This window comes from Neolamprologus brichardi, chromosome 11 (genome assembly GCF_056152115.1).
Source record: "Neolamprologus brichardi isolate AB-2024 chromosome 11, ASM5615211v1, whole genome shotgun sequence".
Classification (NCBI taxonomy): Eukaryota; Metazoa; Chordata; class Actinopteri; order Cichliformes; family Cichlidae; genus Neolamprologus; species Neolamprologus brichardi.
Window position 1 is genome coordinate 5,101,886 of NC_142114.1, and position 15,894 is coordinate 5,117,779.

General features: G+C 39.5%; 1 long non-coding RNA gene across 3 annotated transcripts in view; it reads left to right on the top strand.

Annotated features, from left to right (window-relative positions):
- The first annotated feature begins 4,643 nt into the window (after window positions 1-4,643).
- LOC102785160 (uncharacterized) overlaps window positions 4,644-15,894 on the top strand; it is a 101,717-nt gene continuing 90,466 nt past the window's right edge. For 2 of the 3 annotated variants that reach the window (XR_004844080.2, XR_437434.3), the window contains exons 1-2: window positions 4,644-4,742; window positions 6,256-6,642. This is a non-coding gene — a long non-coding RNA (uncharacterized LOC102785160). Of the gene's footprint in view, window positions 4,743-4,952; window positions 5,356-6,255; window positions 6,643-15,894 lie in introns of those variants that run through there. The other variant, XR_004844079.2, reaches the window with a different exon arrangement.

Consider the following 15,894-nt stretch of genomic DNA (forward strand, 5'->3'; position numbering starts at 1 on the left):
CTCAACAGCTTTTTTCTTTATTCATGAGTGTTTTTTTTAATCTCTCATTCAATGCCATGAATACCCAAGACATGATACATTTGTGTTATTATGTTCCAAGTTCCTCTCCTAACAGTAGTTGTCCAAACTGTGTTTAACTATTACATTATATGTTGTTAAGTGTTTTCTATAAGCAGATGAAGGTTTTTACTCACCACTTCAGCTGCTTTTAATTGGCTCTTCTATTCTTTTATTATTTTCTCCCCAAGTTAATCAAGCCATGGTTTACTTGGGGAGAAATGGACAACTGAAAGCAAACGTTTGCAATGGGGGCTGAAAATAATTTAAGTGCTCAAAATAACTTATAAAAACAGTCTTGAGTAATGAGCATTAACTGCTTTTGGGGAAATCCACTCCAGCGGTGTGGCAACACGCTCCCCCACCAAAAAAACTACTATTTACATAATTTTAAGAGGCAAGCAAAAATGGTTGTGAGGTCTGCAGTGTGAAAGAAAAGTGGTTTAGCGAAGAATTATTCAAATATTGTGTTGTAAACTTTCTCAGCTACTGTGACAATTGCACATTAAGTCAGTTTATATTATCCATGTCTGCACATCGCAGGGACTTTTATTTAAGTTTCCTCTTAATTCGGTGTAAATGCCTCATTCATATAAGAAACTTTCTGAAGACTGGCTCAGCTCAAAAAAGCACACACACTTTAAATTCTAGTCACCACAAAATGGGATGGGTTGGTTTGGAAAGAGTTTTGTAGCAGGTGTTAGCATCCCTAGAGTCACTGTCCACTTTATTCTGTAAATAAAGCTTAAAAGGCGATGCTCTTAACCCCTTTGTGACATAAGTTTGATGCTGGAGTTAAGTGGTATGGAAGCTTTACGTTAGGATTCAAGTCTACATCAGATATTCAAACGTGTAGATTTGTTTATTTTAATTATTTGTATAAATGACATGACCTTTTTCTGTATTTACTGTTTTTATTATATTTGCACATCACCAAGAAACCGCATGAAAGCTGCACTTGTCTGTTCAAGCACACATGTAAAATTGATTTATGCCTCTAGAGTTTAAAATTCTAATGCATTATGCATAACTTAAAACCACGCTGCTACTGGGTCAAAGCAGAAAATAGTTTAGCGTCACTCGTATCGAACAGAAGACACAAGTCGTATTCCCAGCAGCGCTAAATCATGACGATTAACAGTGACCTCAGAGTATCTTTTGGTGTTGCTACAATGTTACTTCTGGAGTTCACGTGAATTTTTTTAGTAATAAAAAACAGAACAGATAACATTGAATGGACAGAACGCTCTTTATCCCTGAATATTTAATAAAACAACCTGGTAACTGGAGAACTGTTAGAAAGATGATGCAAGAATACAACCTGAAAAGGAAAACATGAATTGACTGCTGCACCCCTCCTTTATTTCCCCCTCAAACCTCCCTTGGATAATACATTAAAGAAAACACACCCAAGCCAAGAACTGATCATGAAAAGCGATCCCACAACCATTGCAACTGACCAAAATATGCCTCAAGCAGTTAGGGCAGGTTTGCCTAAGCACCTTATTTCTTCTATATAATAGCACACTGCTTATTTACATCATTAATCAAAGACACACACATACTGAGACCACCTTAAGTGACTGAATGAAGGCAGCTCATTAGTGAATACATAATTATCTTCATCCAAGATATGTCTATTCTATTCTATTCTATTCCAGCCTGTTGTGCCGTTACGCTGGCATTCAGACTTGATTCAGTCATGATTTCCCTTCCCCCTCTCCCAGACAGACCCTTATTGTGGGGGAAGGGCTGTTTTAGCAGCAGTCAGCCAAGGGCCCTCCAGCGTAGCTGACAAGCATGTCTGTCTACAGTATGCGGATGTGTCTGTGTGTGTGCATGTGTGTGTGCGGGCATGTGCATCATACTACATGACATGGGTATTTTTTGATAACAAGGCAAGAGACTGTATACTTAGCTCAAATATTAATGGTTTAATTTATTATTATCATTGCTATTATTATTATTATTAATTGTTGCTATTTCTCTTCTGTGCAGCTCAAAGCACACAGCGACTGGTTTTATTGCATAACAGTTTATTTTATTAAATTACTGTAAGTGTTCCAGGGTTATTAGTGTAACTGGTTTTGTGAAACTGTTATGTATGGTAAAAACACCAGCATGTTTAGGAGTTATCAGTTATTTTTATTGTCGTAATTAGATGCATCTTGGTGCCCTTTTTCACTGTCTGACGTCTCCTTTTAAATAAACGAGGAGAAGGTGTATAAAAAAAAAATCTGCATTGATTGTTGAAATAAAGTGAGCATGTACAAGTGCATAAATCCATAGTGGATATCATGATACCACTGCTAACTATCTCCTTAATGAAATGCAGATATATGCATTTTATAGCAGCTTAATTAGTCGTGTTTTAAAACTAACCTTACACTGCAAATAAACAGTTATTTCAGCTGGCAGTTTTAGCACCCACTGCATACTTCCTATCTTAATGTCCCCATGATTGTGAAGCAATAATATCTGTACTGTTTGGTATAATCTTGCAAATTTCTTAAGATTTCCAGCACTTCTGTGTGTCTCTGTGTGTGTTAAGCTCCTCTAAGCTGTATGTAGCCTGTTCAGTGTGCAGTCTCATGCCTGGCTCAGCTGACTCCTCAGTGGGAGATGTGCAGGCAGCAGTCAGGGCAGAGCAGAGTGGAGCAGAACAGGCTGATTGCTGGAGTCAGTGGCCCAGTAAAACCACAGCAGGGGGGGGATAAGAGCTCTGCCGGAGGGGGCAGAGAGAGGTATGACTGTATCTCTGTCTGTCTGTATATAATATATCCATCCTGAGCTAAACCCAAGGGGGTAGATGGTGTTGTTGTGGTGACGTGACTATATGACTATTTATCTGCTTTCTGTGATTTACACCCCCCCCCCCCCCCCCAATTATTTCTATGTGCAAATACCATTTGTTATAGTTGCTGTTAATACACAGATTTCCGTGAGGAGTAGCTCCTTCCTTTTATTATTTATTAAATGTGTATTTATTTTATTATTTATTTGTATTTGTATGGCATATAGATGAAGGACACAGTAGTGGTGTTGTCGGCTATCTTTCGTTTTTTAAGTTTCTACCTAACTGGCTGTGTCTAGATGTTCCCAAAATGCATTCACTCACACACACACACTTGTGCAAACCGGTGTATACAAAGAATGCTGCGCACAAAAGCAGTATTGACTAGTCCGCTGCTTTTTCAGGACCCAGGTCAGGTCCAATTGGCAGAGCCACAGAGGCTTTTTCTTCTGCCTGTGAACAGCAGTGTGGTTAATCACTGTCACTGCATGTATTTGCATTTGCATGTTTCCTGTTGTCCTGCGGGCTCCTTTCTTAGGAAACGTTACAACCGGGACAAAGAGCTGCACATAACTGCGAGAAGGGAGACGTGATTATGACTTCTTCCCTGCCCCTGCTCGTCTCCCTCTTCCCCCTCCTTCTAGCACACCCACATGTAATACTACCAGCACTACCCTCACCGACTGCAGTACCAAAAGCAGCTTTCCTAATGAAAAAAAGCCTGAAACTCTGAAACTCCTTTAATTTATTTATTTTTATTTCTCACGACATCTATACAGATTTACATTTCCTATTGGAAGGAGTAATACAACAAAGGGTAACTGATGTTAAGGTATTGGTTAAGTAAAATTTCAAGTTAAGTTATAAAAACTAGAAAGTTTCCTCATGTAAATGAACTTAATCAAATAAATTATTTAAATAAATGAATAAATATTTATGTATTTACGGGGTGCAAAGATGCCTAAATATTCTATTTACGCATGTTTTGGTGTGTCACTGTTACTGTTCTCCAAACTCAAAATAAAGCTTTTGCATAAGATTTGACGTAGCAGTAGCACAGCGGATCCCCGTCATTACAAGTCTAGAGCTACTGATATACACACACCACTTCATTCTTTATTAAAAAAAAATAAAAAAAATAAATGAATAAATAAAATAAAAATCATTTCCCCCCTTTTTTTGGTCTCTTTCTTTGTTCCCCTGCTACTGCTGTCCAGACACAATGGTTGTCTCCACGCGGAGGATACAGGAAAGTTTTTGTCAGCCAGCCAAAAGACAAGAAGAATGGAGGAAAAAAGTATTTCGCAAGCAAAGATTTTCTAGTGTGACAGTTTTATGAGGGTTTCTTTTGGTTGCCACTTGAACGAGAGAGAGAGAGAGAGAGAGAGAGAGAGAGAGAGAGAGAGAGAGAGAGAGAGAGAGAATGCTCAGTGAAGAGCACCTTGCAAGCCAGTGCTACAAAGAGGCTTTAATGAATAAACAAACGCAAGAAGAAAAAAAATTGGGTAAAAAGAATAAACAGATATCCCACGACACAGACAAATATAATTAGCTGCTTTGTTAAAAAAAAAAAAAAAAACTTATTGGGAGTTAGTGTGTTTAAATAAAGTAAAATAGTAATAATAAGTATGATGATAGAACCCAACGCCGTGATCTTTATCACTCACACGGATCCACAGTGTACATTGTTGTGTGCATAGTTGTTTGACTTTGAGAGGGCGGGACTCTTTGGAGAGCGAAATGAACTAGGCGCGGCCAAAAAAGAGCCCCATCCATCTATCACACGTGTAGACAAAGGGGGACTCCACAACACAAAGCTAGATGTGCCCTCTCAAACTTTTTTTTTTCCTACAACCGACAGCAGCGCGCGCACAGGAAGCCGACTGCCCAGGTGAGTTGTCTCCAAGCGGCACACTGTCTTTGCTTTCAAACCTCGAGCGATTTTTTGGAATTTATTCCCAGTTAAAAGTTGCGGCTGTAGTTGGTGCGTCAGCGCTCAAACTTGAGCACAAAGCAGGAGGGAGAGGGAGAGAGAGCTAGAGAAATCGAGGCAGCAAGGAAGGAGAGAGAGAGAGGGAGCGAGAGGAGCGGTCCCCTGTTCCTTTGTCTGATGCGGGTCGCTTTGAGGAGAGAACTTGAGGGGGATGCTCACACACGCATCTCCATAACGCTCATTAACACTCAACTTGTGCTACTTAGAAGCAATTGTCAGGGAGCTTTCATGGAGTTGAGGCAGAGTTTGTGGGGTTGCTGTATTTTTTTGTCTCTCGAGGATGTTGCGACACAAGACAAAGCCTGTCAGAAGTTTGCGGAGGAAAGGACCTTTTTACGCACGCGAGAAAAATCATAGTTGGCTGATGGATAGTTTGTAAATACTTCTTTTTTCCTTCTTAGTGCAGTAGTTTTATGACTGTTGTGTTTGCGCTCTTGCGAAGTTGTCGTTCTGCACTATGGAAATTCCGCGCAGTGCAATCAGGTGTAAAGTCTCCAAGAAACAAGAAACGGTAACACAGAATTAAACTTTTTTTTCGCACTAATGAGAAATGATGTTTATAGGCAACAAAAAAGATGCAATGACGTGAATCTAAAGCGAGCTCGTCTTGAAAATCTTTAAGAAACTTGTTAGAGTTTATTTGGAAATAGATCAACAGGTATAAGTCGCTGCAGCTTCTTTGTTAGGCTACTGTAAAGGCTCCTTTGTTCTCAGTCCATACAAAGAAAGCTAGCAGAAAGGAGCGCAGATCCACCAGGAAACAACTTTTTCTTTTCTTTTTCAAACTTGCAAAGTTAAATTTATGTGATATATAATTTTTAATTACGTTGTTTAATTCTAGTATTTCAAAGTGTTTGAATAGCTTTTATTTGCCTTGTTTTCTTTTAAAGAAGCAAATATCCGGGAAATGTCAATGTAAATACATTTTATTGTTTATTGAGTTTTATTGTTAAGTTCCACCTTCATTTTTTATTATTTTTCCTCGTTATTTAAAAAAATAAAGTGGACACGATTCAAAAACAAACAAACTTTCTTTATGTTGTGAAGGTGTGGCCAAACAACTTGTGTGGATTTGAAGCATTCCACAGTGGAGTAGCTCGACCCTTAAACTTTGCATTAGTCAGCAAAGAGGAGAATTCACACCTACAGGATTTACATGTGGTTTGAAACCAAATCAGTTTGTTATTCTATATAAAGAAATATATATATTTACAAGTTTCTAAAAACAAATTCGACTCATAGAGTTCATTCACACACTTTTACGCTGCTTATTCACTCCTAAAGTGCGAGTTTAATGTGATTTAGACTGGGTTTCCATTTGAATGAGAAAAATGTGCTGTAGCTTTGACTGACTGCAATGCCTTTAACCTTTTTTCTTTTTTCTTTTTATTTGTCTGGGCACTGTCCTTAGGTGGGAATTTAAGCAATTTAACCAGTACAGTGCTTGCGTCTGATGGATTAAGAAAATAAAAAAGATGTGTAGAAAAAAAACCACATGGAAGATGTACAGATTCACCTATCAAGCCATTTTTAAGATGAAATGAAGGATTAAGAGACTGTTCACTTTTCTTCTGGATGAACATGAAGACTTATCTCATGAGGATTTAGACTTCAGCAGCAGCAGCAGCGCCAGTCGGATTGTGTTTTAGGCACACTTGGAAATCTAAACCTCATGGAGATACTTTGAGGATTATAAAAGATGTGCATGTAGAATGCCACAATACAAGACGCGTCCTGGGCCAAAGTCCTTGGGATAGCAGGATATTGCTTTCCTGATCCTTCTCAGCCCTCAGAATGGGTAGGTAATATTACTCTTTAGTGGGAGATGGTATGTGGCACTTGTTCAACCACTTGTTTGCAGGGCTGGTACATGTGTGAAATCCCTAGCACACGCAAGGACACACAAACACACACACACTATTTTCCAGCTACATTTGTCATCAGCTGTATTTTGTAAGGCGTTGTGTTGCCCCTGTACTGTAATCTGAGTTTATTTGTAATGCTATATATTATGTAGGCTTAAAGCTAAAACCAATATACAGTTGATAAAAGATTATTTTGAGGCAACCAGCTTGTCTTATCATGCCAGTCATTAGTCATTGCTCCTGAGAAACTAAGATAATTTTGGCATGGTTAAACAATGATGACTACCAATACTGTAAACTTGCAATTCTCACAATGTCTTTTTGTAATCCACACTTGTTATGCACGGGGAAATTTCTTTAATAACACAGTGAATAACCATGAAATGCCCAAAGCACCTTAATGAAGCTGGACGTTTTGTCCAAGTTTGTTGCACATGACCACTAGTCTGTATTGTAAAATAACGAGCTAAAAGTTCATCTGATGAGATGCAGTTTGTACAGTTCAGTAGTAGTAGAGTCCCTACCTCATGACATGTTTATATTTTAGTTTAGTTTTATCTGTGCATGGTCTCGGCATAGCACAGCAGCATCATTGTGTCATAGTCGGAGTGTATGTTTCATCTGATTTGATTTCGGTCCTTTATAAAGCCCAAGAACGCTTTTGGGCCAAATTTGAGTGTTAGTTTCACTTACGATTGCGTGACAGTCGTATAATTTGCACGCACTGTGATCCACAGCATTCATCAGTTGCGAAATGTTCTGTAGAAAGAGAAATCTTTCTTCAAATGCTCAGTTCATTCGGGGGTCAGGCGAGAGCGAGACCATCCTACAATGAAGAAGGCAGTTTTGTATTTCGCCTGATGCTTTAGCAGCAGCTAATTCAGACGAATCTCTTAAGAGTCAGAAAAGAGTCACAAGCTATTCAACTGGCCTTCTTAACCTGCATTTGCATTTTACTATACAGGAGTGTGAGGGAGAGAGGAGAGTCACTCCTTTCTCTCTCTTTGCAGCCCCTTATCAATGATGTCATTGAGAGCCAATGAGAGCGTACAGTGGAACTTGTAAGCATCCAAGCTCCACCTCCAGTCGCTTTGTGCATGGTAGCCCACATGGTCCTGCAGCATCACATTTTCACCATGCATTACTCTGCAGCAGAGAACGGGAGAGAGAGAGGCAGAGATACAGGGATGTGGCTCTTGGCTATGTGTTCTGATGTTAATCTACCGTGTCTGCTCAGAAATGAGTTGTTTATCATTTTAAACATGCAAAGAGCAACCAGATAACATTTTAAAAATGATTTGCCAAAAGCCTCTGAGATACTCTTAGATAAGATTATAAAGAAGACTAAAATCCAGCCAAATAACATTGTTAATGTATACTAAATTATTGAAAGTAAGGTTAAAATGCAAAGAATCATTGGAGAAAATTACCTCAATAATATCCCTTAAATCAGTTCGAAATTTCAAATTAGTTACTAAAAGACATGCGGGTACCTGACAATGTTTTTGTCGGCTTTAATCAAATTACTCACTTTTTTCTTCTTGTAACCAGTGGAACTGATTGGAAGAGAAACATTTTACTTGCTTCCTGCTGGTGTTGTGCTAAAGACTCACGTCACTGTCTGGAAGTGAGTGGATCAGTTGGAATCAAGGTCAGTCGATAGTGTGACACACAGGTAGGGCAGATATAGGTCAGTGGCACAATATGGGTGGTGATGAGTCACAGACACACACAGACAGACATCGAGGGAGGGAGGAAGAGGGAGCATGGCGAATTGGACTCTGAGACATGGAAGCTTTATTTAACACAAATCATATCAACTTGGCAATGTAACATATAAGTGAACAGGAAGTGCCTATTAAGCTACACTCATAACTCTGTAGCTCTTACATGTGACATAGTGAATTTCAGTTGTGCAGTTGCATCCAGTACTCAGATAATGAAATAGTGAGTAAAACAGACACATCAGGGTTATAATATATAATCATTATGACATGCCCGGCACTTGGCTTTTAATAGAGATTGCACTGGGGTGCTTTTTCCCACAATACAGCATGCTCCACTCTGTGCATCTTAATTACATTGCTTATCAGTAATGCTGTTATCAAGTGTGGGGCAGTTTTCGTAGCATTTGCCATTCGGTGGACTCTTTATGAGAGGATACATTCTTGTATGCGGTCGCCCTAGTGGGAGCTGCAAATCTAAACCTAATCCACTGAGTTACACAGGATGACATTAACGCAGCAATCTGTGCCATCTCTCAGTTCTGAAGTCTCAATATCCATCTAAGCTGCTCATTAAAGTGGGGAATGGTTTAACACCCTCTTTTTCTATGCGCCATATGCACAACTAAATCTGTGTCACTATAATCGCTTATCCATCCTTGTTTGTTGTTACACTAAAATGCAGCTCATTCTCTGCCTGGAAGTGAAGTCTAATAAGAGCCACGCTTTGTACTGCAGAGTTGGAGCAATGTATTACCTTAGATTCTCATCCCGCAGATGCCAGCGTTCTTACATCCACATTGTTTCTATCCATTTAAAATGCACAGCATGTCTGTAAACCCGACTCATGCTATGCAAAGTGCATTCGATTAGAATACAACATCAGGCCTAGAGTAACTAATCACTACAATGAGCCTAATTCTCCTAGACATTTTGTGGTTGGGCCTCTTGAAAGCTATCAGGTTTATTTTTTACCGCTCGCTGTATGGAGGTTATGGGAAATGCAGCTGATAGTGGCTCACATAAAATCCCTATAATAAATTTATGTGTACGCTGGTGGTGTTTTCTGGTTTATTAAGCAACAAAATGACAACAAATGCCACTTAATGCCCAATCTGTTTCCGCAGCATGTGATGCCTACACACCGTCGACCCTTAACTGTGTATGTTAACACTGCGCTTTATCTAATTCATGCTATTTTTACAGTCTCATATGTACTGTCTGATGCTCTGATACTAGCGCTGACAGATGGCCAAACAAATTTTGAGTCGGACCTTCAGAGCGCAACAGCCGCTCAAACAGATTTTGTATGTGTTATGTTCTGCGCGCCTTAACAAAAGAACAGAATTGGTTGAGATGGGCTGGTTGTCAAAAACAGCAGCAGTTAATAATCTTTTCATTTTCTCCACCAGCCGATTTTGGGCTGATAGTCCTCTTTTGCATATCATTGAGTCATACAGTTGGTACAGTTCAGTGAATTACAGTGCAGTAAAACAGGCCCACCATTACTAATCATGATGACAGCCCTAATTCTCCGAGCTACAGGCATTCTGTGGTCATCCTGTTGCAAACTATCAGAGCTTAGTTTTACCACTCAGCGCCTGTAGCCGAGAGATAAGTTAACGTGCTCTGCTGGCATGCTAATACATACCAGCACTGGGGGACAGGAATAAATTATTTCTTTATGACTGCGCACAAGGCAGAGCATTTGAAGGGAGCGTAGGGAGAGATAGAGAGGAAACATAGGGAGATGAAGCAGAAAGAACAGACATGGGGGTAAATGATGGGCCGAGAAGACAGGAGGGGAAAAAAAGGAAATAGAGACCCAGATTGAGAGTGGAAAAAAGAGTTAGAAAGAGAGATAAAAAAGACAAGGATAATGCAGATAGCAAGCCTCATTGTGCTCTTTATATCAGCCTTTCTTCAGTTTATAGTAATTCTGTCACCATGCCTGTGGTGAGAGAAGCAGCCATAAGTTAAGCTATGAGCTCAGCATCAACAGAGGGTTTGTTTTGGGAAATAATAATGGCAGAGAAAGTTTTATTGCTCTGACCAGGAAACAACAGCCTGCATCCACAAATGTGCGACCTTTTCACCGGTTTTGCCCTACTTTTAAACGCTCAAGTCACGCAACGACAAATGGGTGTCAGATAACATTAAAGTGAGTGAAATCTCACTAAAATACACCCGGATTGGTTTCAGTGAAAATAGCTTTGATTCAAATGGTAATTTAAGATCTCTGAAACATTTAAAAAAAAAAGAGTACTAACATTTAGCTAAATTATTTTTGAGTCTGCGTGCTGATGTCTTGTGTCGTGCCACGTTGTGTGCTTACACTTGGCAGCCGCTGTACGTTTGCACTCTGGGATTTTAGTAGAGGCAAAACCACACCACGAACAGTAGCATGACGAGTCAGTCAATACATAAAGGCAAGCGCCAAATCAAAATTCACCGGATGATAGCTCGCACGAGGTGTTGCACAGCAGGTCCGACTGTCTCTGAAGATATTGCTTTCCATCCCTCTTTCATCTATGCCCAGGTATAGATATGGGGGACACAATTTCCAATAACAGCCTTTAGCTGTCTGGTGGTCTGTCTATTATGGATCAACATATTACCTCCATAAATGCAGAGCATGTTGCTGTCTGGGAATGGGCTGATAATCCCTCTAAAGACTGGGGTTTTATCAAAGCTAAATCTGCTACACACACACGCACAGACACGGACAGGCATGCCCCACATGAGTACACATAGACACACACATACACACACACATGACTTGCCTGGTATAAGCATAGACATATGTGTGAGGACTGGGATTTTATCACAGACAAATCTGTGATTGTCTGGTAGTTAAAAGATTCTAAAGCAGTGATTTTATAGACACAAACACACAAACACACACACATGTCATTAGCGCATGAACACTGGCTTCCTTGCTACAGGCACAGTGTAGTTAAGTGATATCATTGCTGCTATTCTTCAATACTGTGATTCGCTTTGGATTATTAATCTGATAAGGGCTCAGTAAATCATTTCACTGACAGCTTTTATTATATTCACTTACTTCTGTTTTCTTTTTACCCCCGCTTTAATATAAAGTCCCATTCCCAGCCTTGCCTGGCTTTTTTCAGTTTCCTACGATTGTGTAAGGTCCCCATCAACACTGCAAAGCCCATTTCGATTTTTGCTATAGTTTTACAGAGATAAGATTTTGAACATCATGTTTCCCCTTTTGAAAAATAGAAGAAAAAAAATAAAAAGTAAGATGTGTGTCAATCCAGTTAAGGAGGAAACGGTTCATGCTGCGTCTGAGATAAGCAGTCGGGCACTGCATTGTACAGCCTAATTGAAATGACAGCTGTCTCAAGCTAATTGATCCGCAGCAGAGCCAGAACACAGGGAGTGAAGAGACGCTGGCCTTCAGTGCAAGGTTAGAGAAAGAAAAGCTGCCAGTGATGAAGACCCAGCTTGCAGCCAGCATGCTGCTTTTTCGAAGGTTGGACCTAGACTGAGTTGGCACTGTTTTCCCAGACCAGCAAGTCAGAGGAGAATGCCCTCCAGTAGTGAATGCTTGGACTGTCCTCAGTGCTGGGTACTCACTCTTAGATTCAAGTACATGACCCGACTGTATCTGTTTACTTTATTTTCCATCATTCTTTTAACAGCGTTGGAAGGATGTAGGCTTTCTGTCATTTTTTGACAGAGCAGAGCAGCACTGAAAATTAAAAATAGCATACCGTCAAGTCACTCACGGGCAAGTCGTGACAGCGGTAGCAGTTCATAAAATGTAACATACATTGCAGAGTCCCCCATTGGAGCATGTCTATGAGGACTAAAGGATCTTAGGTGCAGAAGGAGTGCACACTGCTGGATTTCTTCTTTTGGTTAAAGCCCCACAATCAGCTACTTTTGGCGACTCCTGGAAGAAATGTCCCTGCGACTCGAAAACTCTTGCTAAACAGAGCTCTTAGTTTCAGTGTCTGCTGCCTTCCCTCATGCATTCGATTACACTCATGTCCATGTAGTTCACATTTTCTAGTTTAGACACGTTGACCGCTTCGTTTTGGTGTCTCGGAGTCAGTTTGGTGTCAGTACTTGCCCTTGATCAGCAGGCAGAAGTTAGGAGTTACATAAAGGTTGTGTATTTTGGTGCTTTGGTGATAAAATGAACTCAAAGTAGCATTCAGTTTGTCAGGTTGATGACAGATGACAGAAGAGATGTTGCTTACCTCCATTGTGTGCTTGTAAACAAATTTACAGTGATTTTGTGTCACCTTTCCACATTCCCATTGATGCTTCTTTATATTAGGGAGCAACCTGCCTCAGCTGCGAGCCACATTCTGTAGACTGAAAGGAAAATTAAAGACAGTTATTCTGTTTGAAACTACATCCTTTGATTTCCTAAAGGATTTATAATGTTTTGACAGTAATTATTTAAAATATTAACTTTAAAAAAACAACACAAAACAATCACAGCAAGAGAGCAAATATTTCATACAGGGATAAAAGCGCAGGAGAATGAGTGAGAATCTCGAGAATGCAATAAATGAGCTTTAGCTACAATCCTGCTGCCCTGGAAATGTCACTTGAAATTTTTTCTTAGTTTCCCTTAATTATTTATTTATTTTTTAGTGATGATTTTTCTTTTCACTTATTTCAAAATATGAAGTACAGTTTTCTTGTCTCTTGTATCACTCTATCATTTAGTCCTGGGAACTTCAGATTATATATATATATATAAACATAAAGACAATGTCTAAATAAACAATGCTGTGTCTTAATGACATGCAAATCCAAAGTATATCTTTGAGCTTTTTTGAGAAATACATAGCGAGTGGAAGTGGGGGTTTTCCAGTTATAGGTGGCAATATTAGAGTTAGGTGGTGTGTTGTCTCTTTTCGTGTCTATTTGATATTTTGTGATATGTGCTTTCTGCTTTTGGAGAAGTATTATTCAAGCAGGTTAATCCAGAATATTATCTTCTGTCATCTTGCCTCTGCACCATGTCAGGACTGTGTACTTTGGCTGACTAATACCAAATCTATTTTGATGTTTTGATGGAGATATCTTTGAGCTTAGCTGGATATAGTGTGATAAGTCAGATTATGTCCCATAACACTAGCTGAGATATCAAACTCGAAACTGTCCTGCTCTATGCAAACAACTCTGCTTTCAGGAATGGGAATTTTGTTGCTATCAAGATTACAGAGTAGAATAAAGATATCTACATCATCTTACTCAATGCCGTTCCTAACCTTTTGGGAGATATAAGGTGACATGTAGACAGCTAGGACAGGAGCCTCATTTAAACCATATCTGCCAGCGGGACCTGGATTTCTTTGGATGTGTTTTTACATGCTGTTCTTTTCTTTCTTTTTGTTGCAAAAAGACTATAAAGTTTTAGAAAGTGCATAAAAGCATTTATTTTAAATATTCATGTCTACCCTTTCATCAATTAAAATCTTATTCTGTTTTAAAATGAACCTTTTGCTGATAAAGTACAGTGTGATTGGTACTTGTTACAGTATGGTGAATGTCATACTGAGAGATAACTCAGAGTTTATCTATGTGCATGGCAGTGCCATTTATAGCTATGATGGTGAATATTAAATGCTGGGTTTCCTTGAGGCAGATAATGCCTGTGACTGTAAGTCTTACCCTGAGAGTATCTGCAATGACACGATTTTCCAGTCCAGTGCGGGACATAATCTGAGTGCCTGGAAATGGGCTGAATAAACTCAAGTTAATTTCCTGCTCTGAATAAAGCAGTAATTCCAGGCTGGATACAGCCTTGACGATGGACACAGGTGGATACAAGCCCAGGTTTTTGTAAAACATGGCACCGCACGCAACAGTAAGGGCTCACATTTAATTTAAAAGCTGTTTAAAGCAATGCACCTCAAGCTAAGGCTTTTCCGGGCAATATTAAAAATTCAGTGGAGTATAAAGGTTGACATATTGCTTTTCCAGGTCATATGAGGTCAATATGAAATCTCTGGTGGGAATGCGGCTGAATAAGGCCAAGTTGTGTCCCACTTTTATTATTATTATGCATTCAATTGCTTTGCATCAGCTATTCTGTGCTATACTTTGTTACCAGCTCTGCTGCACAAGGTCAAGTTCATGGTGCTTGTATATCCTTGCTGAATAAGACTGATTATGACTCAAACCCACCATAGTGTGTCTGACTCATTGACAATCACTGAAATTCTTACACATATTTGCACCATCATCCGCCTGTAGTGTTTGGGTTGTACGGCTGGGAGCAAAGTTCATAAAACCTTAACATAACCTGCTCTTATTAAGACTAACAATCAACTTGAAATCACATTTGGAGGCAAATTTCTTTTCAGACAAGGTCACCTGAGAAATGAGCTGATTAAGAATGAGTCATACCTTTATTTATACATTAGGCAGTTACTCGGCACACTTTGACAAACAAGCGGTGTTAGCTATCAGATATCTGTCACGGGCTAGACTCATCAGTGGCTCCGTAATCTGTGCCCCACTTCTTAGAAGCCTATGATCAGTGGGCTCTGTGGACTCATTCAACAAGCAGCTGAAGACTCATCTTTTAAAATTGGCATTTGGGTAGAATTTCATTTCATTTTATTGTTTTATTTCATTAAAATGTTTTTTTTTTTTTGCCATTGTTGGTTTTGTTTGGTGTGAAGCACTTTGTGATTTCAAAAGGCGCTAAATAAATAAATGTACTTACTTTTTGCCAGCGAGCCTGTTGTGGAAATAGGAATCATTTACTATTGTCTTAATTATAAGGAGTGGAACTAATTTACTCCTAAGAACCTGGCTAGCTAGTACAGCTACTGCACTACGTTTCTTTTCTGGTGTTCAGGCTGATAACTTGTTAAATATTAATTCACTCTTTTTCCAAACGGAGGTACCTCCTTGTACACTTTAATTGGTTTAGTGGGCATTAAGAATGCTCACATGCAGCTTAATTGCCCATTAATATGACTCATTTACTTTTATTACAAATTGCCTAGCTTTATTTCAGCACTTCGGGCAGACTAGATGAACCTGACTGGACTTGTTCTGCCTAAAATTCAATCCAGAATCAACTAAATCTTCTTGCACGTACAAATTTAATCCATGTGCCTAATTTAGGACGCTTAGACAACAGACATATGTGTGAGTGTCAAGGTGTTTCAAGCGCCTCAGTGATTCCATGCTCATTTGTGAGAATCTCTTTCTCCCGCTGTTTATGTTTGCCGTCTGTTGTTACTTGAACGCACGCAGACAGAGGATGCTTTACCGGCTACTTGGTAAGCTCTCTGATGTCCTCAGCATGTATAGTAATGAGAACTGCTGACACAGTGATCCAGGGACACTCAGACACAAAGATGTTCAGGATGAGAGCACGCAGACAGAAGGTGTTTTTTCTTTTTTTCGTCCATTCTTATCTATTTCACTTCATTTCCTTCATTTGATTTCTCACTT